This window comes from Saccoglossus kowalevskii, chromosome 3, assembly GCF_978046115.1.
Source record: "Saccoglossus kowalevskii chromosome 3, keSacKowa6.1, whole genome shotgun sequence".
NCBI lineage: Eukaryota > Metazoa > Hemichordata > Enteropneusta > Harrimaniidae > Saccoglossus > Saccoglossus kowalevskii.
In genome coordinates this window covers 37,273,840-37,300,667 of record NC_140643.1, presented here as the reverse complement: position 1 = coordinate 37,300,667, position 26,828 = coordinate 37,273,840, and the positions used below count along the sequence as shown (strand labels likewise).

Here is a 26,828-nt window from a genome sequence, read left to right as displayed (position 1 = left end):
ACAATATTTTCGTAAATCCCAATAATACACAGTGAGATGTGGTGCAGAAGTTGAAAAAAATTAAAGGGAAATACGAGAATGTAGTTGTCTCTGTGGCGCAATAGGTTAGCGCGTTCGGCTGTTAACCGAAAGGTTGGTGGTTCGAGCCCACCCAGGGACGTTCTAAAGAGTTTCACTACTTTGATAAGTTTGTTGACTACTTATCAAAAATAAATTACAGTAATGGGCCACGTAAGTCAAATGAATGGCACTCACAATATATCATTTACCTGTGGATAGTTCTAACACGCGGACCTATTGGTCGTTCCGTTTTAACGTAATATTTGGAATGTCGCCCTTTTATCGCGCTCCGATCCTTGGCTGAATGCCGCTCAAGAATGCAGAATATCATTACCCCAATGAAACAATGGGTCGTGGAATTGAGTGACATAACTCTGTTCACATTTGGCTTGCAAGTACAGTTATTCGCATCTCATAGCCTTGCTGTTTCAACCGACGACATCGACCTTTGGGCTCGTGACATTGAAAGGAACCTGAACGGTGTCTTGGCCGTTTACAGTCGCGATGTCTACCACGACAACCCGAAGAAAAGACAAACTATCGTACTATTCGTCAAACAAAATGTACCAAGCACTAGTACTCACGAATATGATGATTGCGTTGCAACAAGTGCAAGTTAGTGTTGTTTTTCACTCGGCATTTACTGCAGTGCACTGCATGCATTTATCCATTGCGTTGTAGCAATCTTGTGCGGTTCGAACGTTCCCATGTGGCAAAATCTCTAGTGCGAAAGATTGCGACAGTTTATATTAGTGTTCTTGTATCCGAATTTCATGACTAGAATTGAAAATCAAACATCATACTGCAATATGTAAAATAATGAGGGCTCGTCCAGAAGTTGGAACCCGGAACCACTGCCACAGTAAGTGAGTATCATGCCCCTAGACCAACGAGTCAGACAAACATGCTGTCTACATATAAAATTGGTGACGATAATTATTTGATCTCGGTATTTTGAATTTGAGGATTGCGAAATTGCTGTTTTTGTGCAATCGAATCTGGGGCAGCGATTATTCTTTGTTTGGCAAAATATGGGCTCGTCCGGGATTTGAACCCGGGACCTCTCGCACTTCTTGTTATGTAACCCATTGTCCCAAACGTGTGTTTATTACTGTAACTCCGCACTTGGTCATTTACCTCTATGTAGATTAGTAAATGCTACCTTTAGGGTACAGGAGGTCTCTGGTTCAAATCCCGGATGAGCTAATATTCTATTGAACAAAGAATAATCGCTGCGCCAGATTCGGCTTGCATAAGTACAACAATCTGTCAATCCATTTTTAAATCAGCGATTGAAGAATTATCGTCGAAGATTCCATATACTTATGTACCATTTATATCTGGCTCGTTGGTCTAGGGGTATGATTCTCGCTTTGGGTGCGAGAGGTCCCGGGTTCAAATCCCGGACGAGCCCATATTGGAGATGTTAATTTAAAAAAAGGTCATTAACAAATTCGGTCATTGTACCATTCGTCAAACAAAATGTATCAAGCACAAAAATGTACTCACGAAAATGATAATGGCGTTGTAACAAGTACAGACTTTCCGATGGTTGCATCAGAGAAAAAAAAGAATATCAAAGTGCATGTAATTACCAATCATGTCTGCAGCTGCGTGGCGCAGCGGAAGCGTGCTGGGCCCATAACCCAGAGGTCCCTGGATCGAAACCAGGCGCTGCTATAAGTTTTAAAAATGGAATTTTTTCTAAACTGTCGGTATTTCAGGTTTCAACACAATTGCATTAGCATGTAGTAACATATCCGCAACAAATAAAAATAATCTTAATAACAGTTTCACCTGTTTTTACATGAACACGTGTAGAATTATTAGTATTATCTGGAAAGTGACAATATTTTCGTAAATCCCAATAATACACAGTGAGATGTGGTGCAGAAGTTGAAAAAAATTAAAGGGAAATACAAGAATGTAGTTGTCTCTGTGGCGCAATAGGTTAGCGCGTTCGGCTGTTAACCGAAAGGTTGGTGGTTCGAGCCCACCCAGGGACGTTCTAAAGAGTTTCACTACTTTGATAAGTTTGTTGACTACTTATCAAAAATAAATTACAGTAATGGGCCACGTAAGTCAAATGAATCGCACTCACAATATATCATTTACCTTTGGATAGTTCTAACACGCGGCGCTATTGGTCGTTCCGTTTTAACGTAATATTTGGAATGTCGCCCTTTTATCGCGCTCCGATCCTTGGCTGAATGCCACTCAAGAATGCAGAATATCATTACCCCAATGAAACAATGGGTCGTGGAATTGAGTGACATAACTCTGTTCACATTTGGCTTGCAAGTACAGTTATTCGCATCTCATAGCCTTGCTGTTTCAACCGACGACATCGACCTTTGGGCTCGTGACATTGAAAGGAACCTGAACGGTGTCTTGGCCGTTTACAGTCGCGATGTCTACCACGACAACCCGAAGAAAAGACAAACTATCGTACTATTCGTCAAACAAAATGTACCAAGCACTAGTACTCACGAATATGATGATTGCGTTGCAACAAGTGCAAGTTAGTGTTGTTTTTCACTCGGCATTTACTGCAGTGCACTGCATGCATTTATCCATTGCGTTGTAGCAATCTTGTGCGGTTCGAACGTTCCCATGTGGCAAAATCTCTAGTGCGAAAGATTGCGACAGTTTATATTAGTGTTCTTGTATCCGAATTTCATGACTAGAATTGAAAATCAAACATCATACTGCAATATGTAAAATAATGAGGGCTCGTCCAGAAGTTGGAACCCGGAACCACTGCCACAGTAAGTGAGTATCATGCCCCTAGACCAACGAGTCAGACAAACATGCTGTCTACATATAAAATTGGTGACGATAATTATTTGATCTCGGTATTTTGAATTTGAGGATTGCGAAATTGCTGTTTTTGTGCAATCGAATCTGGGGCAGCGATTATTCTTTGTTTGGCAAAATATGGGCTCGTCCGGGATTTGAACCCGGGACCTCTCGCACCCAAAGCGAGAATCATACCCCTAGACCAACGAGCCAGATATAAATGGTACATAAGTATATGGAATCTTCGACGATAATTCTTCAATCGCTGATTTAAAAATGGATTGACAGATTGTCGTACTTATGCAAGCCGAATCTGGCGCAGCGATTATTCTTTGTTCAATAGAATATTAGCTCATCCGGGATTTGAACCAGAGACCTCCTGTACCCTAAAGGTAGCGTTTACTAATCTACATAGAGGTAAATGACCAAGTGCGGAGTTACAGTAATAAACACACGTTTGGGACAATGGGCTACATAACAAGAAGTGGTATAATACCGTTTATCAGCTTTTCTAGTTTTCATTTTTTCATGATGTTAATTTAAAAAAAAGGTCATTAACAAATTCGGTCATTGTACCATTCGTCAAACAAAATGTATCAAGCACAAAAATGTACTCACGAAAATGATAATGGCGTTGTAACAAGTACAGACTTTCCGATGGTTGCATCAGAGAAAAAAAAGAATATCAAAGTGCATGTAATTACCAATCATGTCTGCAGCAGCGTGGCGCAGCGGAAGCGTGCTGGGCCCATAACCCAGAGGTCCCTGGATCGAAACCAGGCGCTGCTATAAGTTTTAAAAATGGAATTTTTTCTAAACTGTCGGTATTTCAGGTTTCAACACAATTGCATTAGCATGTAGTAACATATCCGCAACAAATAAAAATAATCTTAATAACAGTTTCACCTGTTTTTACATGAACACGTGTAGAATTGTTAGTATTATCTGGAAAGTGACAATATTTTCGTAAATCCCAATAATACACAGTGAGATGTGGTTCAGAAGTTGAAAAAAATTAAAGGGAAATACAAGAATGTAGTTGTCTCTGTGGCGCAATAGGTTAGCGCGTTCGGCTGTTAACCGAAAGGTTGGTGGTTCGAGCCCACCCAGGGACGTTCTAAAGAGTTTCACTACTTTGATAAGTTTGTTGACTACTTATCAAAAATAAATTACAGTAATGGGCCACGTAAGTCAAATGAATCGCACTCACAACATATCATTTACCTGTGGATAGTTCTAACACGCGGCGCTATTGGTCGTTCCGTTTTAACGTAATATTTGGAATGTCGCCCTTTTATCGCGCTCCGATCCTTGGCTGAATGCCACTCAAGAATGCAGAATATCATTACCCCAATGAAACAATGGGTCGTGGAATTGAGTGACATAACTCTGTTCACATTTGGCTTGCAAGTACAGTTATTCGCATCTCATAGCCTTGCTGTTTCAACCGACGACATCGACCTTTGGGCTCGTGACATTGAAAGGAACCTGAACGGTGTCTTGGCCGTTTACAGTCGCGATGTCTACCACGACAACCCGAAGAAAAGACAAACTATCGTACTATTCGTCAAACAAAATGTACCAAGCACTAGTACTCACGAATATGATGATTGCGTTGCAACAAGTGCAAGTTAGTGTTGTTTTTCACTCGGCATTTACTGCAGTGCACTGCATGCATTTATCCATTGCGTTGTAGCAATCTTGTGCGGTTCGAACGTTCCCATGTGGCAAAATCTCTAGTGCGAAAGATTGCGACAGTTTATATTAGTGTTCTTGTATCCGAATTTCATGACTAGAATTGAAAATCAAACATCATACTGCAATATGTAAAATAATGAGGGCTCGTCCAGAAGTTGGAACCCGGAACCACTGCCACAGTAAGTGAGTATCATGCCCCTAGACCAACGAGTCAGACAAACATGCTGTCTACATATAAAATTGGTGACGATAATTATTTGATCTCGGTATTTTGAATTTGAGGATTGCGAAATTGCTGTTTTTGTGCAATCGAATCTGGGGCAGCGATTATTCTTTGTTTGGCAAAATATGGGCTCGTCCGGGATTTGAACCCGGGACCTCTCGCACCCAAAGCGAGAATCATACCCCTAGACCAACGAGCCAGATATAAATGGTACATAAGTATATGGAATCTTCGACGATAATTCTTCAATCGCTGATTTAAAAATGGATTGACAGATTGTCGTACTTATGCAAGCCGAATCTGGCGCAGCGATTATTCTTTGTTCAATAGAATATTAGCTCATCCGGGATTTGAACCAGAGACCTCCTGTACCCTAAAGGTAGCGTTTACTAATCTACATAGAGGTAAATGACCAAGTGCGGAGTTACAGTAATAAACACACGTTTGGGACAATGGGTTACATAACAAGAAGTGGTATAATACCGTTTATCAGCTTTTCTAGTTTTCATTTTTTCATGATGTTAATTTAAAAAAAAGGTCATTAACAAATTCGGTCATTGTACCATTCGTCAAACAAAATGTATCAAGCACAAAAATGTACTCACGAAAATGATAATGGCGTTGTAACAAGTACAGACTTTCCGATGGTTGCATCAGAGAAAAAAAAGAATATCAAAGTGCATGTAATTACCAATCATGTCTGCAGCAGCGTGGCGCAGCGGAAGCGTGCTGGGCCCATAACCCAGAGGTCCCTGGATCGAAACCAGGCGCTGCTATAAGTTTTAAAAATGGAATTTTTTCTAAACTGTCGGTATTTCAGGTTTCAACACAATTGCATTAGCATGTAGTGACATATCCGCAACAAATAAAAATAATCTTAATAACAGTTTCACCTGTTTTTACATGAACACGTGTAGAATTATTAGTATTATCTGGAAAGTGACAATATTTTCGTAAATCCCAATAATACACAGTGAGATGTGGTGCAGAAGTTGAAAAAAATTAAAGGGAAATACGAGAATGTAGTTGTCTCTGTGGCGCAATAGGTTAGCGCGTTCGGCTGTTAACCGAAAGGTTGGTGGTTCGAGCCCACCCAGGGACGTTCTAAAGAGTTTCACTACTTTGATAAGTTTGTTGACTACTTATCAAAAATAAATTACAGTAATGGGCCACGTAAGTCAAATGAATGGCACTCACAATATATCATTTACCTGTGGATAGTTCTAACACGCGGCGCTATTGGTCGTTCCGTTTTAACGTAATATTTGGAATGTCGCCCTTTTATCGCGCTCCGATCCTTGGCTGAATGCCACTCAAGAATGCAGAATATCATTACCCCAATGAAACAATGGGTCGTGGAATTGAGTGACATAACTCTGTTCACATTTGGCTTGCAAGTACAGTTATTCGCATCTCATAGCCTTGCTGTTTCAACCGACGACATCGACCTTTGGGCTCGTGACATTCAAAGGAACCTGAACGGTGTCTTGGCCGTTTACAGTCGCGATGTCTACCACGACAACCCGAAGAAAAGACAAACTATCGTACTATTCGTCAAACAAAATGTACCAAGCACTAGTACTCACGAATATGATGATTGCGTTGCAACAAGTGCAAGTTAGTGTTGTTTTTCACTCGGCATTTACTGCAGTGCACTGCATGCATTTATCCATTGCGTTGTAGCAATCTTGTGCGGTTCGAACGTTCCCATGTGGCAAAATCTCTAGTGCGAAAGATTGCGACAGTTTATATTAGTGTTCTTGTATCCGAATTTCATGACTAGAATTGAAAATCAAACATCATACTGCAATATGTAAAATAATGAGGGCTCGTCCAGAAGTTGGAACCCGGAACCACTGCCACAGTAAGTGAGTATCATGCCCCTAGACCAACGAGTCAGACAAACATGCTGTCTACATATAAAATTGGTGACGATAATTATTTGATCTCGGTATTTTGAATTTGAGGATTGCGAAATTGCTGTTTTTGTGCAATCGAATCTGGGGCAGCGATTATTCTTTGTTTGGCAAAATATGGGCTCGTCCGGGATTTGAACCCGGGACCTCTCGCACCCAAAGCGAGAATCATACCCCTAGACCAACGAGCCAGATATAAATGGTACATAAGTATATGGAATCTTCGACGATAATTCTTCAATCGCTGATTTAAAAATGGATTGACAGATTGTCGTACTTATGCAAGCCGAATCTGGCGCAGCGATTATTCTTTGTTCAATAGAATATTAGCTCATCCGGGATTTGAACCAGAGACCTCCTGTACCCTAAAGGTAGCGTTTACTAATCTACATAGAGGTAAATGACCAAGTGCGGAGTTACAGTAATAAACACACGTTTGGGACAATGGGCTACATAACAAGAAGTGGTATAATACCGTTTATCAGCTTTTCTAGTTTTCATTTTTTCATGATGTTAATTTAAAAAAAAGGTCATTAACAAATTCGGTCATTGTACCATTCGTCAAACAAAATGTATCAAGCACAAAAATGTACTCACGAAAATGATAATGGCGTTGTAACAAGTACAGACTTTCCGATGGTTGCATCAGAGAAAAAAAAGAATATCAAAGTGCATGTAATTACCAATCATGTCTGCAGCAGCGTGGCGCAGCGGAAGCGTGCTGGGCCCATAACCCAGAGGTCCTTGGATCGAAACCAGGCGCTGCTATAAGTTTTAAAAATGGAATTTTTTCTAAACTGTCGGTATTTCAGGTTTCAACACAATTGCATTAGCATGTAGTAACATATCCGCAACAAATAAAAATAATCTTAATAACAGTTTCACCTGTTTTTACATGAACACGTGTAGAATTATTAGTATTATCTGGAAAGTGACAATATTTTCGTAAATCCCAATAATACACAGTGAGATGTGGTGCAGAAGTTGAAAAAAATTAAAGGGAAATACGAGAATGTAGTTGTCTCTGTGGCGCAATAGGTTAGCGCGTTCGGCTGTTAACCGAAAGGTTGGTGGTTCGAGCCCACCCAGGGACGTTTTAAAGAGTTTCACTACTTTGATAAGTTTGTTGACTACTTATCAAAAATAAATTACAGTAATGGGCCACGTAAGTCAAATGAATCGCACTCACAATATATCATTTACCTGTGGATAGTTCTAACACGCGGCGCTATTGGTCGTTCCGTTTTAACGTAATATTTGGAATGTCGCCCTTTTATCGCGCTCCGATCCTTGGCTGAATGCCACTCAAGAATGCAGAATATCATTACCCCAATGAAACAATGGGTCGTGGAATTGAGTGACATAACTCTGTTCACATTTGGCTTGCAAGTACAGTTATTCGCATCTCATAGCCTTGCTGTTTCAACCGACGACATCGACCTTTGGGCTCGTGACATTGAAAGGAACCTGAACGGTGTCTTGGCCGTTTACAGTCGCGATGTCTACCACGACAACCCGAAGAAAAGACAAACTATCGTACTATTCGTCAAACAAAATGTACCAAGCACTAGTACTCACGAATATGATGATTGCGTTGCAACAAGTGCAAGTTAGTGTTGTTTTTCACTCGGCATTTACTGCAGTGCACTGCATGCATTTATCCATTGCGTTGTAGCAATCTTGTGCGGTTCGAACGTTCCCATGTGGCAAAATCTCTAGTGCGAAAGATTGCGACAGTTTATATTAGTGTTCTTGTATCCGAATTTCATGACTAGAATTGAAAATCAAACATCATACTGCAATATGTAAAATAATGAGGGCTCGTCCAGAAGTTGGAACCTGGAACCACTGCCACAGTAAGTGAGTATCATGCCCCTAGACCAACGAGTCAGACAAACATGCTGTCTACATATAAAATTGGTGACGATAATTATTTGATCTCGGTATTTTGAATTTGAGGATTGCGAAATTGCTGTTTTTGTGCAATCGAATCTGGGGCAGCGATTATTCTTTGTTTGGCAAAATATGGGCTCGTCCGGGATTTGAACCCGGGACCTCTCGCACCCAAAGCGAGAATCATACCCCTAGACCAACGAGCCAGATATAAATGGTACATAAGTATATGGAATCTTCGACGATAATTCTTCAATCGCTGATTTAAAAATGGATTGACAGATTGTCGTACTTATGCAAGCCGAATCTGGCGCAGCGATTATTCTTTGTTCAATAGAATATTAGCTCATCCGGGATTTGAACCAGAGACCTCCTGTACCCTAAAGGTAGCGTTTACTAATCTACATAGAGGTAAATGACCAAGTGCGGAGTTACAGTAATAAACACACGTTTGGGACAATGGGTTACATAACAAGAAGTGGTATAATACCGTTTATCAGCTTTTCTAGTTTTCATTTTTTCATGATGTTAATTTAAAAAAAAGGTCATTAACAAATTCGGTCATTGTACCATTCGTCAAACAAAATGTATCAAGCACAAAAATGTACTCACGAAAATGATAATGGCGTTGTAACAAGTACAGACTTTCCGATGGTTGCATCAGAGAAAAAAAAGAATATCAAAGTGCATGTAATTACCAATCATGTCTGCAGCAGCGTGGCGCAGCGGAAGCGTGCTGGGCCCATAACCCAGAGGTCCCTGGATCGAAACCAGGCGCTGCTATAAGTTTTAAAAATGGAATTTTTTCTAAACTGTCGGTATTTCAGGTTTCAACACAATTGCATTAGCATGTAGTAACATATCCGCAACAAATAAAAATAATCTTAATAACAGTTTCACCTGTTTTTACATGAACACGTGTAGAATTATTAGTATTATCTGGAAAGTGACAATATTTTCGTAAATCCCAATAATACACAGTGAGATGTGGTGCAGAAGTTGAAAAAAATTAAAGGGAAATACGAGAATGTAGTTGTCTCTGTGGCGCAATAGGTTAGCGCGTTCGGCTGTTAACCGAAAGGTTGGTGGTTCGAGCCCACCCAGGGACGTTCTAAAGAGTTTCACTACTTTGATAAGTTTGTTGACTACTTATCAAAAATAAATTACAGTAATGGGCCACGTAAGTCAAATGAATCGCACTCACAATATATCATTTACCTGTGGATAGTTCTAACACGCGGCGCTATTGGTCGTTCCGTTTTAACGTAATATTTGGAATGTCGCCCTTTTATCGCGCTCCGATCCTTGGCTGAATGCCACTCAAGAATGCAGAATATCATTACCCCAATGAAACAATGGGTCGTGGAATTGAGTGACATAACTCTGTTCACATTTGGCTTGCAAGTACAGTTATTCGCATCTCATAGCCTTGCTGTTTCAACCGACGACATCGACCTTTGGGCTCGTGACATTGAAAGGAACCTGAACGGTGTCTTGGCCGTTTACAGTCGCGATGTCTACCACGACAACCCGAAGAAAAGACAAACTATCGTACTATTCGTCAAACAAAATGTACCAAGCACTAGTACTCACGAATATGATGATTGCGTTGCAACAAGTGCAAGTTAGTGTTGTTTTTCACTCGGCATTTACTGCAGTGCACTGCATGCATTTATCCATTGCGTTGTAGCAATCTTGTGCGGTTCGAACGTTCCCATGTGGCAAAATCTCTAGTGCGAAAGATTGCGACAGTTTATATTAGTGTTCTTGTATCCGAATTTCATGACTAGAATTGAAAATCAAACATCATACTGCAATATGTAAAATAATGAGGGCTCGTCCAGAAGTTGGAACCCGGAACCACTGCCACAGTAAGTGAGTATCATGCCCCTAGACCAACGAGTCAGACAAACATGCTGTCTACATATAAAATTGGTGACGATAATTATTTGATCTCGGTATTTTGAATTTGAGGATTGCGAAATTGCTGTTTTTGTGCAATCGAATCTGGGGCAGCGATTATTCTTTGTTTGGCAAAATATGGGCTCGTCCGGGATTTGAACCCGGGACCTCTCGCACCCAAAGCGAGAATCATACCCCTAGACCAACGAGCCAGATATAAATGGTACATAAGTATATGGAATCTTCGACGATAATTCTTCAATCGCTGATTTAAAAATGGATTGACAGATTGTCGTACTTATGCAAGCCGAATCTGGCGCAGCGATTATTCTTTGTTCAATAGAATATTAGCTCATCCGGGATTTGAACCAGAGACCTCCTGTACCCTAAAGGTAGCGTTTACTAATCTACATAGAGGTAAATGACCAAGTGCGGAGTTACAGTAATAAACACACGTTTGAGACAATGGGCTACATAACAAGAAGTGGTATAATACCGTTTATCAGCTTTTCTAGTTTTCATTTTTTCATGATGTTAATTTAAAAAAAAGGTCATTAACAAATTCGGTCATTGTACCATTCGTCAAACAAAATGTATCAAGCACAAAAATGTACTCACGAAAATGATAATGGCGTTGTAACAAGTACAGACTTTCCGATGGTTGCATCAGAGAAAAAAAAGAATATCAAAGTGCATGTAATTACCAATCATGTCTGCAGCAGCGTGGCGCAGCGGAAGCGTGCTGGGCCCATAACCCAGAGGTCCCTGGATCGAAACCAGGCGCTGCTATAAGTTTTAAAAATGGAATTTTTTCTAAACTGTCGGTATTTCAGGTTTCAACACAATTGCATTAGCATGTAGTAACATATCCGCAACAAATAAAAATAATCTTAATAACAGTTTCACCTGTTTTTACATGAACACGTGTAGAATTATTAGTATTATCTGGAAAGTGACAATATTTTCGTAAATCCCAATAATACACAGTGAGATGTGGTGCAGAAGTTGAAAAAAATTAAAGGGAAATACGAGAATGTAGTTGTCTCTGTGGCGCAATAGGTTAGCGCGTTCGGCTGTTAACCGAAAGGTTGGTGGTTCGAGCCCACCCAGGGACGTTCTAAAGAGTTTCACTACTTTGATAAGTTTGTTGACTACTTATCAAAAATAAATTACAGTAATGGGCCACGTAAGTCAAATGAATGGCACTCACAATATATCATTTACCTGTGGATAGTTCTAACACGCGGCGCTATTGGTCGTTCCGTTTTAACGTAATATTTGGAATGTCGCCCTTTTATCGCGCTCCGATCCTTGGCTGAATGCCACTCAAGAATGCAGAATATCATTACCCCAATGAAACAATGGGTCGTGGAATTGAGTGACATAACTCTGTTCACATTTGGCTTGCAAGTACAGTTATTCGCATCTCATAGCCTTGCTGTTTCAACCGACGACATCGACCTTTGGGCTCGTGACATTGAAAGGAACCTGAACGGTGTCTTGGCCGTTTACAGTCGCGATGTCTACCACGACAACCCGAAGAAAAGACAAACTATCGTACTATTCGTCAAACAAAATGTACCAAGCACTAGTACTCACGAATATGATGATTGCGTTGCAACAAGTGCAAGTTAGTGTTGTTTTTCACTCGGCATTTACTGCAGTGCACTGCATGCATTTATCCATTGCGTTGTAGCAATCTTGTGCGGTTCGAACGTTCCCATGTGGCAAAATCTCTAGTGCGAAAGATTGCGACAGTTTATATTAGTGTTCTTGTATCCGAATTTCATGACTAGAATTGAAAATCAAACATCATACTGCAATATGTAAAATAATGAGGGCTCGTCCAGAAGTTGGAACCCGGAACCACTGCCACAGTAAGTGAGTATCATGCCCCTAGACCAACGAGTCAGACAAACATGCTGTCTACATATAAAATTGGTGACGATAATTATTTGATCTCGGTATTTTGAATTTGAGGATTGCGAAATTGCTGTTTTTGTGCAATCGAATCTGGGGCAGCGATTATTCTTTGTTTGGCAAAATATGGGCTCGTCCGGGATTTGAACCCGGGACCTCTCGCACCCAAAGCGAGAATCATACCCCTATACCAACGAGCCAGATATAAATGGTACATAAGTATATGGAATCTTCGACGATAATTCTTCAATCGCTGATTTAAAAATGGATTGACAGATTGTCGTACTTATGCAAGCCGAATCTGGCGCAGCGATTATTCTTTGTTCAATAGAATATTAGCTCATCCGGGATTTGAACCAGAGACCTCCTGTACCCTAAAGGTAGCGTTTACTAATCTACATAGAGGTAAATGACCAAGTGCGGAGTTACAGTAATAAACACACGTTTGAGACAATGGGCTACATAACAAGAAGTGGTATAATACCGTTTATCAGCTTTTCTAGTTTTCATTTTTTCATGATGTTAATTTAAAAAAAAGGTCATTAACAAATTCGGTCATTGTACCATTCGTCAAACAAAATGTATCAAGCACAAAAATGTACTCACGAAAATGATAATGGCGTTGTAACAAGTACAGACTTTCCGATGGTTGCATCAGAGAAAAAAAAGAATATCAAAGTGCATGTAATTACCAATCATGTCTGCAGCAGCGTGGCGCAGCGGAAGCGTGCTGGGCCCATAACCCAGAGGTCCCTGGATCGAAACCAGGCGCTGCTATAAGTTTTAAAAATGGAATTTTTTCTAAACTGTCGGTATTTCAGGTTTCAACACAATTGCATTAGCATGTAGTAACATATCCGCAACAAATAAAAATAATCTTAATAACAGTTTCACCTGTTTTTACATGAACACGTGTAGAATTATTAGTATTATCTGGAAAGTGACAATATTTTCGTAAATCCCAATAATACACAGTGAGATGTGGTGCAGAAGTTGAAAAAAATTAAAGGGAAATACGAGAATGTAGTTGTCTCTGTGGCGCAATAGGTTAGCGCGTTCGGCTGTTAACCGAAAGGTTGGTGGTTCGAGCCCACCCAGGGACGTTCTAAAGAGTTTCACTACTTTGATAAGTTTGTTGACTACTTATCAAAAATAAATTACAGTAATGGGCCACGTAAGTCAAATGAATCGCACTCACAATATATCATTTACCTGTGGATAGTTCTAACACGCGGCGCTATTGGTCGTTCCGTTTTAACGTAATATTTGGAATGTCGCCCTTTTATCGCGCTCCGATCCTTGGCTGAATGCCACTCAAGAATGCAGAATATCATTACCCCAATGAAACAATGGGTCGTGGAATTGAGTGACATAACTCTGTTCACATTTGGCTTGCAAGTACAGTTATTCGCATCTCATAGCCTTGCTGTTTCAACCGACGACATCGACCTTTGGGCTCGTGACATTGAAAGGAACCTGAACGGTGTCTTGGCCGTTTACAGTCGCGATGTCTACCACGACAACCCGAAGAAAAGACAAACTATCGTACTATTCGTCAAACAAAATGTACCAAGCACTAGTACTCACGAATATGATGATTGCGTTGCAACAAGTGCAAGTTAGTGTTGTTTTTCACTCGGCATTTACTGCAGTGCACTGCATGCATTTATCCATTGCGTTGTAGCAATCTTGTGCGGTTCGAACGTTCCCATGTGGCAAAATCTCTAGTGCGAAAGATTGCGACAGTTTATATTAGTGTTCTTGTATCCGAATTTCATGACTAGAATTGAAAATCAAACATCATACTGCAATATGTAAAATAATGAGGGCTCGTCCAGAAGTTGGAACCCGGAACCACTGCCACAGTAAGTGAGTATCATGCCCCTAGACCAACGAGTCAGACAAACATGCTGTCTACATATAAAATTGGTGACGATAATTATTTGATCTCGGTATTTTGAATTTGAGGATTGCGAAATTGCTGTTTTTGTGCAATCGAATCTGGGGCAGCGATTATTCTTTGTTTGGCAAAATATGGGCTCGTCCGGGATTTGAACCCGGGACCTCTCGCACCCAAAGCGAGAATCATACCCCTAGACCAACGAGCCAGATATAAATGGTACATAAGTATATGGAATCTTCGACGATAATTCTTCAATCGCTGATTTAAAAATGGATTGACAGATTGTCGTACTTATGCAAGCCGAATCTGGCGCAGCGATTATTCTTTGTTCAATAGAATATTAGCTCATCCGGGATTTGAACCAGAGACCTCCTGTACCCTAAAGGTAGCGTTTACTAATCTACATAGAGGTAAATGACCAAGTGCGGAGTTACAGTAATAAACACACGTTTGGGACAATGGGTTACATAACAAGAAGTGGTATAATACCGTTTATCAGCTTTTCTAGTTTTCATTTTTTCATGATGTTAATTTAAAAAAAAGGTCATTAACAAATTCGGTCATTGTACCATTCGTCAAACAAAATGTATCAAGCACAAAAATGTACTCACGAAAATGATAATGGGGTTGTAACAAGTACAGACTTTCCGATGGTTGCATCAGAGAAAAAAAAGAATATCAAAGTGCATGTAATTACCAATCATGTCTGCAGCAGCGTGGCGCAGCGGAAGCGTGCTGGGCCCATAACCCAGAGGTCCCTGGATCGAAACCAGGCGCTGCTATAAGTTTTAAAAATGGAATTTTTTCTAAACTGTCGGTATTTCAGGTTTCAACACAATTGCATTAGCATGTAGTAACATATCCGCAACAAATAAAAATAATCTTAATAACAGTTTCACCTGTTTTTACATGAACACGTGTAGAATTATTAGTATTATCTGGAAAGTGACAATATTTTCGTAAATCCCAATAATACACAGTGAGATGTGGTGCAGAAGTTGAAAAAAATTAAAGGGAAATACGAGAATGTAGTTGTCTCTGTGGCGCAATAGGTTAGCGCGTTCGGCTGTTAACCGAAAGGTTGGTGGTTCGAGCCCACCCAGGGACGTTCTAAAGAGTTTCACTACTTTGATAAGTTTGTTGACTACTTATCAAAAATAAATTACAGTAATGGGCCACGTAAGTCAAATGAATCGCACTCACAATATATCATTTACCTGTGGATAGTTCTAACACGCGGCGCTATTGGTCGTTCCGTTTTAACGTAATATTTGGAATGTCGCCCTTTTATCGCGCTCCGATCCTTGGCTGAATGCCACTCAAGAATGCAGAATATCATTACCCCAATGAAACAATGGGTCGTGGAATTGAGTGACATAACTCTGTTCACCTTTGGCTTGCAAGTACAGTTATTCGCATCTCATAGCCTTGCTGTTTCAACCGACGACATCGACCTTTGGGCTCGTGACATTGAAAGGAACCTGAACGGTGTCTTGGCCGTTTACAGTCGCGATGTCTACCACGACAACCCGAAGAAAAGACAAACTATCGTACTATTCGTCAAACAAAATGTACTAAGCACTAGTACTCACGAATATGATGATTGCGTTGCAACAAGTGCAAGTTAGTGTTGTTTTTCACTCGGCATTTACTGCAGTGCACTGCATGCATTTATCCATTGCGTTGTAGCAATCTTGTGCGGTTCGAACGTTCCCATGTGGCAAAATCTCTAGTGCGAAAGATTGCGACAGTTTATATTAGTGTTCTTGTATCCGAATTTCATGACTAGAATTGAAAATCAAACATCATACTGCAATATGTAAAATAATGAGGGCTCGTCCAGAAGTTGGAACCCGGAACCACTGCCACAGTAAGTGAGTATCATGCCCCTAGACCAACGAGTCAGACAAACATGCTGTCTACATATAAAATTGGTGACGATAATTATTTGATCTCGGTATTTTGAATTTGAGGATTGCGAAATTTCTGTTTTTGTGCAATCGAATCTGGGGCAGCGATTATTCTTTGTTTGGCAAAATATGGGCTCGTCCGGGATTTGAACCCGGGACCTCTCGCACCCAAAGCGAGAATCATACCCCTAGACCAACGAGCCAGATATAAATGGTACATAAGTATATGGAATCTTCGACGATAATTCTTCAATCGCTGATTTAAAAATGGATTGACAGATTGTCGTACTTATGCAAGCCGAATCTGGCGCAGCGATTATTCTTTGTTCAATAGAGTATTAGCTCATCCGGGATTTGAACCAGAGACCTCCTGTACCCTAAAGGTAGCGTTTACTAATCTACATAGAGGTAAATGACCAAGTGCGGAGTTACAGTAATAAACACACGTTTGGGACAATGGGTTACATAACAAGAAGTGGTATAATACCGTTTATCAGCTTTTCTAGTTTTCATTTTTTCATGATGTTAATTTAAAAAAAAGGTCATTAACAAATTCGGTCATTGTACCATTCGTCAAACAAAATGTATCAAGCACAAAAATGTACTCACGAAAATGATAATGGCGTTGTAACAAGTACAGACTTTCCGATGGTTGCATCAGAGAAAAAAAAGAATATCAAAGTGCATGTAATTACCAATCATGTCTGCAGCAGCGTGGCGCAGCGGAAGCGTGCTGGGCCCATAACCCAGAGGTCCCTGGATCGAAACCAGGCGCTGCTATAAATTTTAAAAATGGAATTTTTTCTAAACTGTCGGTATTTCAGGTTTCAACACAATTGCATTAGCATGTAGTAACATATCCGCAACAAATAAAAATAATCTTAATAACAGTTTCACCTGTTTTTACATGAACACGTGTAGAATTATTAGTATTATCTGGAAAGTGACAATATTTTCGTAAATCCCAATAATACACAGTGAGATGTGGAGCAGAAGTTGAAAAAAATTAAAGGGAAATACGAGAATGTAGTTGTCTCTGTGGCGCAATAGGTTAGCGCGTTCGGCTGTTAACCGAAAGGTTGGTGGTTCGAGCCCACCCAGGGACGTTCTAAAGAGTTTCACTACTTTGATAAGTTTGTTGACTACTTATCAAAAATAAATTACAGTAATGGGCCACGTAAGTCAAATGAATCGCACTCACAATATATCATTTACCTGTGGATAGTTCTAACACGCGGCGCTATTGGTCGTTCCGTTTTAACGTAATATTTGGAATGTCGCCCTTTTATCGCGCTCCGATCCTTGGCTGAATGCCACTCAAGAATGCAGAATATCATTACCCCAATGAAACAATGGGTCGTGGAATTGAGTGACATAACTCTGTTCACATTTGGCTTGCAAGTACAGTTATTCGCATCTCATAGCCTTGCTGTTTCAACCGACGACATCGACCTTTGGGCTCGTGACATTCAAAGGAACCTGAACGGTGTCTTGGCCGTTTACAGTCGCGATGTCTACCACGACAACCCGAAGAAAAGACAAACTATCGTACTATTCGTCAAACAAAATGTACCAAGCACTAGTACTCACGAATATGATGATTGCGTTGCAACAAGTACAAGTTAGTGTTGTTTTTCACTCGGCATTTACTGCAGTGCACTGCATGCATTTATCCATTGCGTTGTAGCGATCTTGTGCGGTTCGAACGTTCCCATGTGGCAAAATCTCTAGTGCGAATGATTGCGACAGTTTATATTAGTGTTCTTGTATCCGAATTTCATGACTAGAATTGAAAATCAAACATCATACTGCAATATGTAAAAAAATGAGGGCTCGTCCAGGAGTTGGAACCCGGAACCACTGCCACAGTAAGTGAGTATCATGCCCCTAGACCAACGAGTCAGACAAACATGCTGTCTACATATAAAATTGGTGACGATAATTATTTGATCTCGGTATTTTGAAATTGAGGATTGCGAAATTGCTGTTTTTATGAAATCGAATCTGGGGCAGCGATTATTCTTTGTTTGGCAAAATATGGGCTCGTCCGGGATTTGAACCCGGGACCTCTCGCACCCAAAGCGAGAATCATACCCCTAGACCAACGAGCCAGATATAAATGGTACATAAGTATATGGAATCTTCGACGATAATTCTTCAATCGCTGATTTAAAAATGGATTGACAGATTGTCGTACTTATGCAAGTCGAATCTGGCGCAGCGATTATTCTTTGTTCAATAGAATATTAGCTCATCCGGGATTTGAACCAGAGACCTCCTGTACCCTAAAGGTAGCATTTACTAATCTACATAGAGGTAAATGACCAAGTGCGGAGTTACAGTAATAAACACACGTTTGGGACAATGGGTCACATAACAAGAAGTGGTATAATACCGTTTATCAGTTTTTCTAGTTTTCATTTTTTCATGATGTTAATTTAAAAAAAAGATCATTAACAAATTCGGTCATTGTACCATTCGTCAAACAAAATGTATCAAGCACAAAAATGTACTCACGAAAATGATAATGGCGTTGTAACAAGTACAGACTTTCCGATGGTTGCATCAGAGAAAAAAAAGAATATCAAAGTGCATGTAATTACCAATCATATCTGCAGCAGCGTGGCGCAGCGGAAGCGTGCTGGGCCCATAACCCAGAGGTCCCTGGATCGAAACCAGGCGCTGCTATAAGTTTTAAAAATGGAATTTTTTCTAAACTGTCGGTATTTCAGGTTTCAACACAATTGCATTAGCATGTAGTAACATATCCGCAACAAATAAAAATAATCTTAATAACAGTTTCACTTGTTTTTACATGAACACGTGTAGAATTATTAGTATTATCTGGAAAGTGACAATATTTTCGTAAATCCCAATAATATACAGTGACATGTGGTGCAGAAGTTGAAAAAAATTAAAGGGAAATACGAGAATGTAGTTGTCTCTGTGGCGCAATAGGTTAGCGCGTTCGGCTGTTAACCGAAAGGTTGGTGGTTCGAGCCCACCCAGGGACGTTCTAAAGAGTTTTACTACTTTGATAAGTTTGTTGACTACTTATCAAAAATAAATTACAGTAATGGGCCACGTAAGTCAAATGAATGGCACTCACAATATATCATTTACCTGTGGATAGTTCTAACACGCGGCGCTATTGGTCGTTCCGTTTTAACGTAATATTTGGAATGTCGCCCTTTTATCGCGCTCTGATCCTTGGCTGAATGCCACTCAAGAATGCAGAATATCATTACCCCAATGAAACAATGGGTCGTGGAATTGAGTGACATAACTCTGCTCACATTTGGCTTGCAAGTACAGTTATTCGCATCTCATAGCCTTGCCGTTTCAACCGACGACATCGACCTTTGGGCTCGTGACATTCAAAGGAACCTGAACGGTGTCTTGGCCGTTTACAGTCGCGATGTCTACCACGACAACCCGAAGAAAAGACAAACTATCGTACTATTCGTCAAACAAAATGTACCAAGCACTAGTACTCACGAATATGATGATTGCGTTGCAACAAGTACAAGTTATTGTTGTTTTTCACCCGGCATTTACTGCAGTGCACTGCATGCATTTATCCATTGCGTTGTAGCGATCTTGTGCGGTTCGAACGTTCCCATGTGGCAAAATCTCTAGTGCGAATGATTGCGACAGTTTATATTAGTGTTCTTGTATCCGAATTTCATGACTAGAATTGAAAATCAAACATCATACTGCAATATGTAAAAAAATGAGGGCTCGTCCAGGAGTTGGAACCCGGAACCACTGCCACAGTAATTGAGTATCATGCCCCTAGACCAACGAGTCAGACAAACATGCTGTCTACATATAAAATTGGGACCATAATTATTTGATCTCGGTATTTTGAAATTGAGGATTGCGAAATTGCTGTTTTTATGCAATCGAATCTGGGGCAGTGATTATTCTTTGTTTGACAAAATATGGGCTCGTCCGGGATTTGAAGCCGGGACCGCTCGCACCCAAAGCGAGAATCATACCCCTAGACCAACGAGCCAGATATAAATGGTACATAAGTATATGGAATCTTCGACGATAATTCTTCAATCGCTGATTTAAAAATGGATTGACAGATTGTCGTACTTATGCAAGTCGAATCTGGCGCAGCGATTATTCTTTGTTCAATAGAATATTAGCTCATCCGGGATTTGAACCAGAGACCTCCTGTACCCTAAAGGTAGCGTTTACTAATCTACATAGAGGTAAATGACCAAGTGCGGAGTTACAGTAATAAACACACGTTTGGGACAATGGGTCACATAACAAGAAGTGGTATAATACCGTTTATCAGCTTTTCTAGTCTTCATTTTTCATGATGTTAATTTAAAAAAAAGATCATTAACAAATTCGGTCATTGTACCATTCGTCAAACAAAATGTATCAAGCACAAAAATGTACTCACGAAAATGATAATGGCGTTGTAACAAGTACAGACTTTCCGATGGTTGCATCAGAGAAAAAAAAGAATATCAAAGTGCATGTAATTACCAATCATTTCTGCAGCAGCGTGGCGCAGCGGAAGCGTGCTGGGCCCATAACCCAGAGGTCCCTGGATCGAAACCAGGCGCTGCTATAAGTTTTAAAAATGGAATTTTTTCTAAACTGTCGGTATTTCAGGTTTCAACACAATTGCATTAGCATGTAGTAACATATCCGCAACAAATAAAAATAATCTTAATAACAGTTTCACCTGTTTTTACATGAACACGTGTAGAATTATTAGTATTATCTGGAAAGTGACAATATTTTCGTAAATCCCAATAATACACAGTGAGATGTGGTGCAGAAGTTGAAAAAAATTAAAGGGAAATACGAGAATGTAGTTGTCTCTGTGGCGCAATAGGTTAGCGCGTTCGGCTGTTAACCGAAAGGTTGGTGGTTCGAGCCCACCCAGGGACGTTCTAAAGAGTTTCACTACTTTGATAAGTTTGTTGACTACTTATCAAAAATAAATTACAGTAATGGGCCACGTAAGTCAAATGAATCGCACTCACAATATATTATTTACCTGTGGATAGTTCTAACACGCGGCGCTATTGGTCGTTCCGTTTTAACGTAATATTTGGAATGTCGCCCTTTTATCGCGCTCCGATCCTTGGCTGAATGCCACTCAAGAATGCAGAATATCATTACCCCAATGAAACAATGGGTCGTGGAATTGAGTGACATAACTCTGTTCACATTTGGCTTGCAAGTACAGTTATTCGCATCTCATAGCCTTGCTGTTTCAACCGACGACATCGACCTTTGGGCTCGTGACATTGAAAGGAACCTGAACGGTGTCTTGGCCGTTTACAGTCGCGATGTCTACCACGACAACCCGAAGAAAAGACAAACTATCGTACTATTCGTCAAACAAAATGTACCAAGCACTAGTACTCACGAATATGATGATTGCGTTGCAACAAGTGCAAGTTAGTGTTGTTTTTCACTCGGCATTTACTGCAGTGCACTGCATGCATTTATCCATTGCGTTGTAGCAATCTTGTGCGGTTCGAACGTTCCCATGTGGCAAAATCTCTAGTGCGAAAGATTGCGACAGTTTATATTAGTGTTCTTGTATCCGAATTTCATGACTAGAATTGAAAATCAAACATCATACTGCAATATGTAAAAAAATGAGGGCTCGTCCAGGAGTTGGAACCCGGAACCACTGCCACAGTAATTGAGTATCATGCCCCTAGACCAACGAGTCAGACAAACATGCTGTCTACATATAAAATTGGGACCATAATTATTTGATCTCGGTATTTTGAAATTGAGGATTGCGAAATTGCTGTTTTTATGCAATTGAATCTGGGGCAGTGATTATTCTTTGTTTGACAAAATATGGGCTCGTCCGGGATTTGAATCCGGGACCTCTCGCACCCAAAGCGAGAATCATACCCCTAGACCAACGAGCCAGATATAAATGGTACATAAGTATATGGAATCTTCGACGATAATTCTTCAATCGCTGATTTAAAAATGGATTGACAGATTGTCGTACTTATGCAAGTCGAATCTGGCGCAGCGATTATTCTTTGTTCAATAGAATATTAGCTCATCCGGGATTTGAACCAGAGACCTCCTGTACCCTAAAGGTAGCATTTACTAATCTACATAGAGGTAAATGACCAAGTGCGGAGTTACAGTAATAAACACACGTTTGGGACAATGGGTCACATAACAAGAAGTGGTATAATACCGTTTATCAGCTTTTCTAGTTTTCATTTTTTCATGATGTTAATTTAAAAAAAAGATCATTAACAAATTCGGTCATTGTACCATTCGTCAAACAAAATGTATCAAGCACAAAAATGTACTCACGAAAATGATAATGGCGTTGTAACAAGTACAGACTTTCCGATGGTTGCATCAGAGAAAAAAAAGAATATCAAAGTGCATGTAATTACCAATCATGTCTGCAGCAGCGTGGCGCAGCGGAAGCGTGCTGGGCCCATAACCCAGAGGTCCCTGGATCGAAACCAGGCGCTGCTATAAGTTTTAAAAATCGAATTTTTTCTAAACTGTCGGTATTTCAGGTTTCAACACAATTGCATTAGCATGTAGTAACATATCCGCAACAAATAAAAATAATCTTAATAACAGTTTCACTTGTTTTTACATGAACACGTGTAGAATTATTAGTATTATCTGGAAAGTGACAATATTTTCGTAAATCCCAATAATACACAGTGACATGTGGTGCAGAAGTTGAAAAAAATTAAAGGGAAATACGAGAATGTAGTTGTCTCTGTGGCGCAATAGGTTAGCGCGTTCGGCTGTTAACCGAAAGGTTGGTGGTTCGAGCCCACCCAGGGACGTTCTAAAGAGTTTTACTACTTTGATAAGTTTGTTGACTACTTATCAAAAATAAATTACAGTAATGGGCCACGTAAGTCAAATGAATCGCACTCACAATATATCATTTACCTGTGGATAGTTCTAACACGCGTCGCTATTGGTCGTTCCGTTTTAACGTAATATTTGGAATGTCGCCCTTTTATCGCGCTCTGATCCTTGGCTGAATGCCACTCAAGAATGCAGAATATCATTACCCCAATGAAACAATGGGTCGTGGAATTGAGTGACATAACTCTGTTCACATTTGGCTTGCAAGTACAGTTATTCGCATCTCATAGCCTTGCCGTTTCAACCGACGACATCGACCTTTGGGCTCGTGACATTCAAAGGAACCTGAACGGTGTCTTGGCCGTTTACAGTCGCGATGTCTACCACGACAACCCGAAGAAAAGACAAACTATCGTACTATTCGTCAAACAAAATGTACCAAGCACTAGTACTCACGAATATGATGATTGCGTTGCAACAAGTACAAGTTATTGTTGTTTTTCACTCGGCATTTACTGCAGTGCACTGCATGCATTTATCCATTGCGTTGTAGCGATCTTGTGCGGTTCGAACGTTCCCATGTGGCAAAATCTCTAGTGCGAATGATTGCGACAGTTTATATTAGTGTTCTTGTATCCAAATTTCATGACTAGAATTGAAAATCAAACATCATACTGCAATATGTAAAAAAATGAGGGCTCGTCCAGGAGTTGGAACCCGGAACCACTGCCACAGTAAGTGAGTATCATGCCCCTAGACCAACGAGTCAGACAAACATGCTGTCTACATATAAAATTGGGACCATAATTATTTGATCTCGGTATTTTGAAATTGAGGATTGCGAAATTGCTGTTTTTATGCAATCGAATCTGGGGCAGCGATTATTCTTTGTTTGACAAAATATGGGCTCGTCCGGGATTTGAACCCGGGACCGCTCGCACCCAAAGCGAGAATCATACCCCTAGACCAACGAGCCAGATATAAATGGTACATAAGTATATGGAATCTTCGACGATAATTCTTCAATCGCTGATTTAAAAATGGATTGACAGATTGTCGTACTTATGCAAGTCGAATCTGGCGCAGCGATTATTCTTTGTTCAATAGAATATTAGCTCATCCGGGATTTGAACCAGAGACCTCCTGTACCCTAAAGGTAGCATTTACTAATCTACATAGAGGTAAATGACCAAGTGCGGAGTTACAGTAATAAACACACGTTTGGGACAATGGGTCACATAACAAGAAGTGGTATAATACCGTTTATCAGCTTTTCTTGTTTTCATTTTTTCATGATGTTAATTTAAAAAAAAGATCATTAACAAATTCGGTCATTGTACCATTCGTCAAACAAAATGTATCAAGCACAAAAATGTACTCACGAAAATGATAATGGCGTTGTAACAAGTACAGACTTTCCGATGGTTGCATCAGAGAAAAAAAAGAATATCAAAGTGCATGTAATTACCAATCATGTCTGCGGAAGCGTGCTGGGCCCATAATCCAGAGGTCCCTGGATCGAAACCAGGCGCTGCTATAAGTTTTAAAAATCGAATTTTTTCTAAACTGTCGGTATTTCAGGTTTCAACACAATTGCATTAGCATGTAGTAACATATCCGCAACAAATAAAAATAATCTTAATAACAGTTTCACCTGTTTTTACATGAACACGTGTAGAATTATTAGTATTATCTGGAAAGTGACAATATTTTCGTAAATCCCAATAATACACAGTGAGATGTGGTGCAGAAGTTGAAGAAAATTAAAGGGAAATACGAGAATGTAGTTGTCTCTGTGGCGCAATAGGTTAGCGCGTTCGGCTGTTAACCGAAAGGTTGGTGGTTCGAGCCCACCCAGGGACGCTCTAAAGAGTTTTACTACTTTGATAAGTTTGTTGACGACTTATCAAAAATAAATTACAGTAATGGGCCACGTAAGTCAAATGAATGGCACTCACAATATATCATTTACCTGTGGATAGTTCTAACACGCGGCGCTATTGGTCGTTCCGTTTTAACGTAATATTTGGAATGTCGCCCTTTTATCGCGCTCTGATCCTTGGCTGAATGCCACTCAAGAATGCAGAATATCATTACCCCAATGAAACAATGGGTCGTGGAATTGAGTGACATAACTCTGTTCACATTTGGCTTGCAAGTACAGTTATTCGCATCTCATAGCCTTGCTGTTTCAACCGACGACATCGACCTTTGGGCTCGTGACATTCAAAGGAACCTGAACAGTGTCTTGGCCGTTTACAGTCGCGATGTCTACCACGACAACCCGAAGAAAAGACAAACTATCGTACTATTCGTCAAACAAAATGTACCAAGCACTAGTACTCACGAATATGATGATTGCGTTACAACAAGTACAAGTTATTGTTGTTTTTCACTCGGCATTTACTGCAGTGCACTGCATGCATTTATCCATTGCGTTGTAGCGATCTTGTGCGGTTCGAACGTTCCCATGTGGCAAAATCTCTAGTGCGAATGATTGCGACAGTTTATATTAGTGTTCTTGTATCCAAATTTCATGACTAGAATTGAAAATCAAACATCATACTGCAATATGTAAAAAAATGAGGGCTCGTCCAGGAGTTGGAACCCGGAACCACTGCCACAGTAAGTGAGTATCATGCCCCTAGACCAACGAGTCAGACAAACATGCTGTCTACATATAAAATTGGGACCATAATTATTTGATCTCGGTATTTTGAAATTGAGGATTGCGAAATTGCTGTTTTTATGCAATCGAATCTGGGGCAGCGATTATTCTTTGTTTGACAAAATATGGGCTCGTCCGGGATTTGAACCCGGGACCGCTCGCACCCAAAGCGAGAATCATACCCCTAGACCAACGAGCCAGATATAAATGGTACATAAGTATATGGAATCTTCGACGATAATTCTTCAATCGCTGATTTAAAAATGGATTGACAGATTGTCGTACTTATGCAAGTCGAATCTGGCGCAGCGATTATTCTTTGTTCAATAGAATATTAGCTCATCCGGGATTTGAACCAGAGACCTCCTGTACCCTAAAGGTAGCATTTACTCATCTACATAGAGGTAAATGACCAAGTGCGGAGTTACAGTAATAAACACACGTTTGGGACAATGGGTCACATAACAAGAAGTGGTATAATACCGTTTATCAGCTTTTCTAGTTTTCATTTTTTCATGATGTTAATTTAAAAAAAAGATCATTAACAAATTCGGTCATTGTACCATTCGTCAAACAAAATGTATCAAGCACAAAAATGTACTCACGAAAATGATAATGGCGTTGTAACAAGTACAGACTTTCCGATGGTTGCATCAGAGAAAAAAAAGAATATCAAAGTGCATGTAATTACCAATCATGTCTGCAGCAGCGTGGCGCAGCGGAAGCGTGCTGGGCCCATAACCCAGAGGTCCCTGGATCGAAACCAGACGCTGCTATAAGTTTTAAAAATCGAATTTTTTCTAAACTGTCGGTATTTCAGGTTTCAACACAATTGCATTAGCATGTAGTAACATATCCGCAACAAATAAAAATAATCTTAATAACAGTTTCACCTGTTTTTACATGAACAGGTGTAGAATTATTAGTATTATCTGGAAAGTGACAATATTTTCGTAAATCCCAATAATACACAGTGAGATGTGGTGCAGAAGTTGAAAAAAATTAAAGGGAAATACGAGAATGTAGTTGTCTCTGTGGCGCAATAGGTTAGCGCGTTCGGCTGTTAACCGAAAGGTTGGTG

The 26,828-nt window shown here is 40.1% G+C and overlaps 24 non-coding genes across 24 annotated transcripts; 11 read left to right on the top strand and 13 right to left on the bottom strand.

The window, feature by feature from the left end:
• The first annotated feature begins 1,402 nt into the window (after positions 1-1,402).
• Positions 1,403-1,474, top strand: TRNAP-UGG (transfer RNA proline (anticodon UGG)). The gene has a single exon. It is a non-coding gene; the product is annotated as a tRNA-Pro (tRNA).
• Positions 1,475-2,999: 1,525 nt separating this feature from the next.
• TRNAP-UGG (transfer RNA proline (anticodon UGG)) lies at positions 3,000-3,071 on the bottom strand. Its single transcript has one exon. It is a non-coding gene; the product is annotated as a tRNA-Pro (tRNA).
• Positions 3,072-3,576: 505 nt separating this feature from the next.
• On the top strand, positions 3,577-3,648 carry TRNAM-CAU (transfer RNA methionine (anticodon CAU)). Its single transcript has one exon. It is a non-coding gene; the product is annotated as a tRNA-Met (tRNA).
• Positions 3,649-4,907: 1,259 nt separating this feature from the next.
• TRNAP-UGG (transfer RNA proline (anticodon UGG)) lies at positions 4,908-4,979 on the bottom strand. The gene has a single exon. It is a non-coding gene; the product is annotated as a tRNA-Pro (tRNA).
• A 505-nt stretch (positions 4,980-5,484) lies between these two features.
• TRNAM-CAU (transfer RNA methionine (anticodon CAU)) lies at positions 5,485-5,556 on the top strand. The gene has a single exon. It is a non-coding gene; the product is annotated as a tRNA-Met (tRNA).
• Positions 5,557-6,815: 1,259 nt separating this feature from the next.
• TRNAP-UGG (transfer RNA proline (anticodon UGG)) lies at positions 6,816-6,887 on the bottom strand. Its single transcript has one exon. It is a non-coding gene; the product is annotated as a tRNA-Pro (tRNA).
• Positions 6,888-8,723: 1,836 nt separating this feature from the next.
• TRNAP-UGG (transfer RNA proline (anticodon UGG)) lies at positions 8,724-8,795 on the bottom strand. Its single transcript has one exon. It is a non-coding gene; the product is annotated as a tRNA-Pro (tRNA).
• A 505-nt stretch (positions 8,796-9,300) lies between these two features.
• Positions 9,301-9,372, top strand: TRNAM-CAU (transfer RNA methionine (anticodon CAU)). Its single transcript has one exon. It is a non-coding gene; the product is annotated as a tRNA-Met (tRNA).
• A 1,259-nt stretch (positions 9,373-10,631) lies between these two features.
• Positions 10,632-10,703, bottom strand: TRNAP-UGG (transfer RNA proline (anticodon UGG)). Its single transcript has one exon. It is a non-coding gene; the product is annotated as a tRNA-Pro (tRNA).
• A 505-nt stretch (positions 10,704-11,208) lies between these two features.
• Positions 11,209-11,280, top strand: TRNAM-CAU (transfer RNA methionine (anticodon CAU)). The gene has a single exon. It is a non-coding gene; the product is annotated as a tRNA-Met (tRNA).
• A 1,259-nt stretch (positions 11,281-12,539) lies between these two features.
• TRNAP-UGG (transfer RNA proline (anticodon UGG)) lies at positions 12,540-12,611 on the bottom strand. Its single transcript has one exon. It is a non-coding gene; the product is annotated as a tRNA-Pro (tRNA).
• Positions 12,612-13,116: 505 nt separating this feature from the next.
• TRNAM-CAU (transfer RNA methionine (anticodon CAU)) lies at positions 13,117-13,188 on the top strand. The gene has a single exon. It is a non-coding gene; the product is annotated as a tRNA-Met (tRNA).
• Positions 13,189-14,447: 1,259 nt separating this feature from the next.
• Positions 14,448-14,519, bottom strand: TRNAP-UGG (transfer RNA proline (anticodon UGG)). The gene has a single exon. It is a non-coding gene; the product is annotated as a tRNA-Pro (tRNA).
• Positions 14,520-15,024: 505 nt separating this feature from the next.
• TRNAM-CAU (transfer RNA methionine (anticodon CAU)) lies at positions 15,025-15,096 on the top strand. The gene has a single exon. It is a non-coding gene; the product is annotated as a tRNA-Met (tRNA).
• Positions 15,097-16,355: 1,259 nt separating this feature from the next.
• Positions 16,356-16,427, bottom strand: TRNAP-UGG (transfer RNA proline (anticodon UGG)). Its single transcript has one exon. It is a non-coding gene; the product is annotated as a tRNA-Pro (tRNA).
• Positions 16,428-16,932: 505 nt separating this feature from the next.
• TRNAM-CAU (transfer RNA methionine (anticodon CAU)) lies at positions 16,933-17,004 on the top strand. The gene has a single exon. It is a non-coding gene; the product is annotated as a tRNA-Met (tRNA).
• A 1,259-nt stretch (positions 17,005-18,263) lies between these two features.
• TRNAP-UGG (transfer RNA proline (anticodon UGG)) lies at positions 18,264-18,335 on the bottom strand. The gene has a single exon. It is a non-coding gene; the product is annotated as a tRNA-Pro (tRNA).
• Positions 18,336-18,840: 505 nt separating this feature from the next.
• Positions 18,841-18,912, top strand: TRNAM-CAU (transfer RNA methionine (anticodon CAU)). Its single transcript has one exon. It is a non-coding gene; the product is annotated as a tRNA-Met (tRNA).
• A 1,258-nt stretch (positions 18,913-20,170) lies between these two features.
• TRNAP-UGG (transfer RNA proline (anticodon UGG)) lies at positions 20,171-20,242 on the bottom strand. Its single transcript has one exon. It is a non-coding gene; the product is annotated as a tRNA-Pro (tRNA).
• Positions 20,243-20,746: 504 nt separating this feature from the next.
• On the top strand, positions 20,747-20,818 carry TRNAM-CAU (transfer RNA methionine (anticodon CAU)). Its single transcript has one exon. It is a non-coding gene; the product is annotated as a tRNA-Met (tRNA).
• Positions 20,819-22,076: 1,258 nt separating this feature from the next.
• Positions 22,077-22,148, bottom strand: TRNAP-UGG (transfer RNA proline (anticodon UGG)). Its single transcript has one exon. It is a non-coding gene; the product is annotated as a tRNA-Pro (tRNA).
• A 505-nt stretch (positions 22,149-22,653) lies between these two features.
• On the top strand, positions 22,654-22,725 carry TRNAM-CAU (transfer RNA methionine (anticodon CAU)). The gene has a single exon. It is a non-coding gene; the product is annotated as a tRNA-Met (tRNA).
• Positions 22,726-23,983: 1,258 nt separating this feature from the next.
• On the bottom strand, positions 23,984-24,055 carry TRNAP-UGG (transfer RNA proline (anticodon UGG)). The gene has a single exon. It is a non-coding gene; the product is annotated as a tRNA-Pro (tRNA).
• Positions 24,056-25,874: 1,819 nt separating this feature from the next.
• On the bottom strand, positions 25,875-25,946 carry TRNAP-UGG (transfer RNA proline (anticodon UGG)). The gene has a single exon. It is a non-coding gene; the product is annotated as a tRNA-Pro (tRNA).
• Positions 25,947-26,828: the final 882 nt, after the last annotated feature.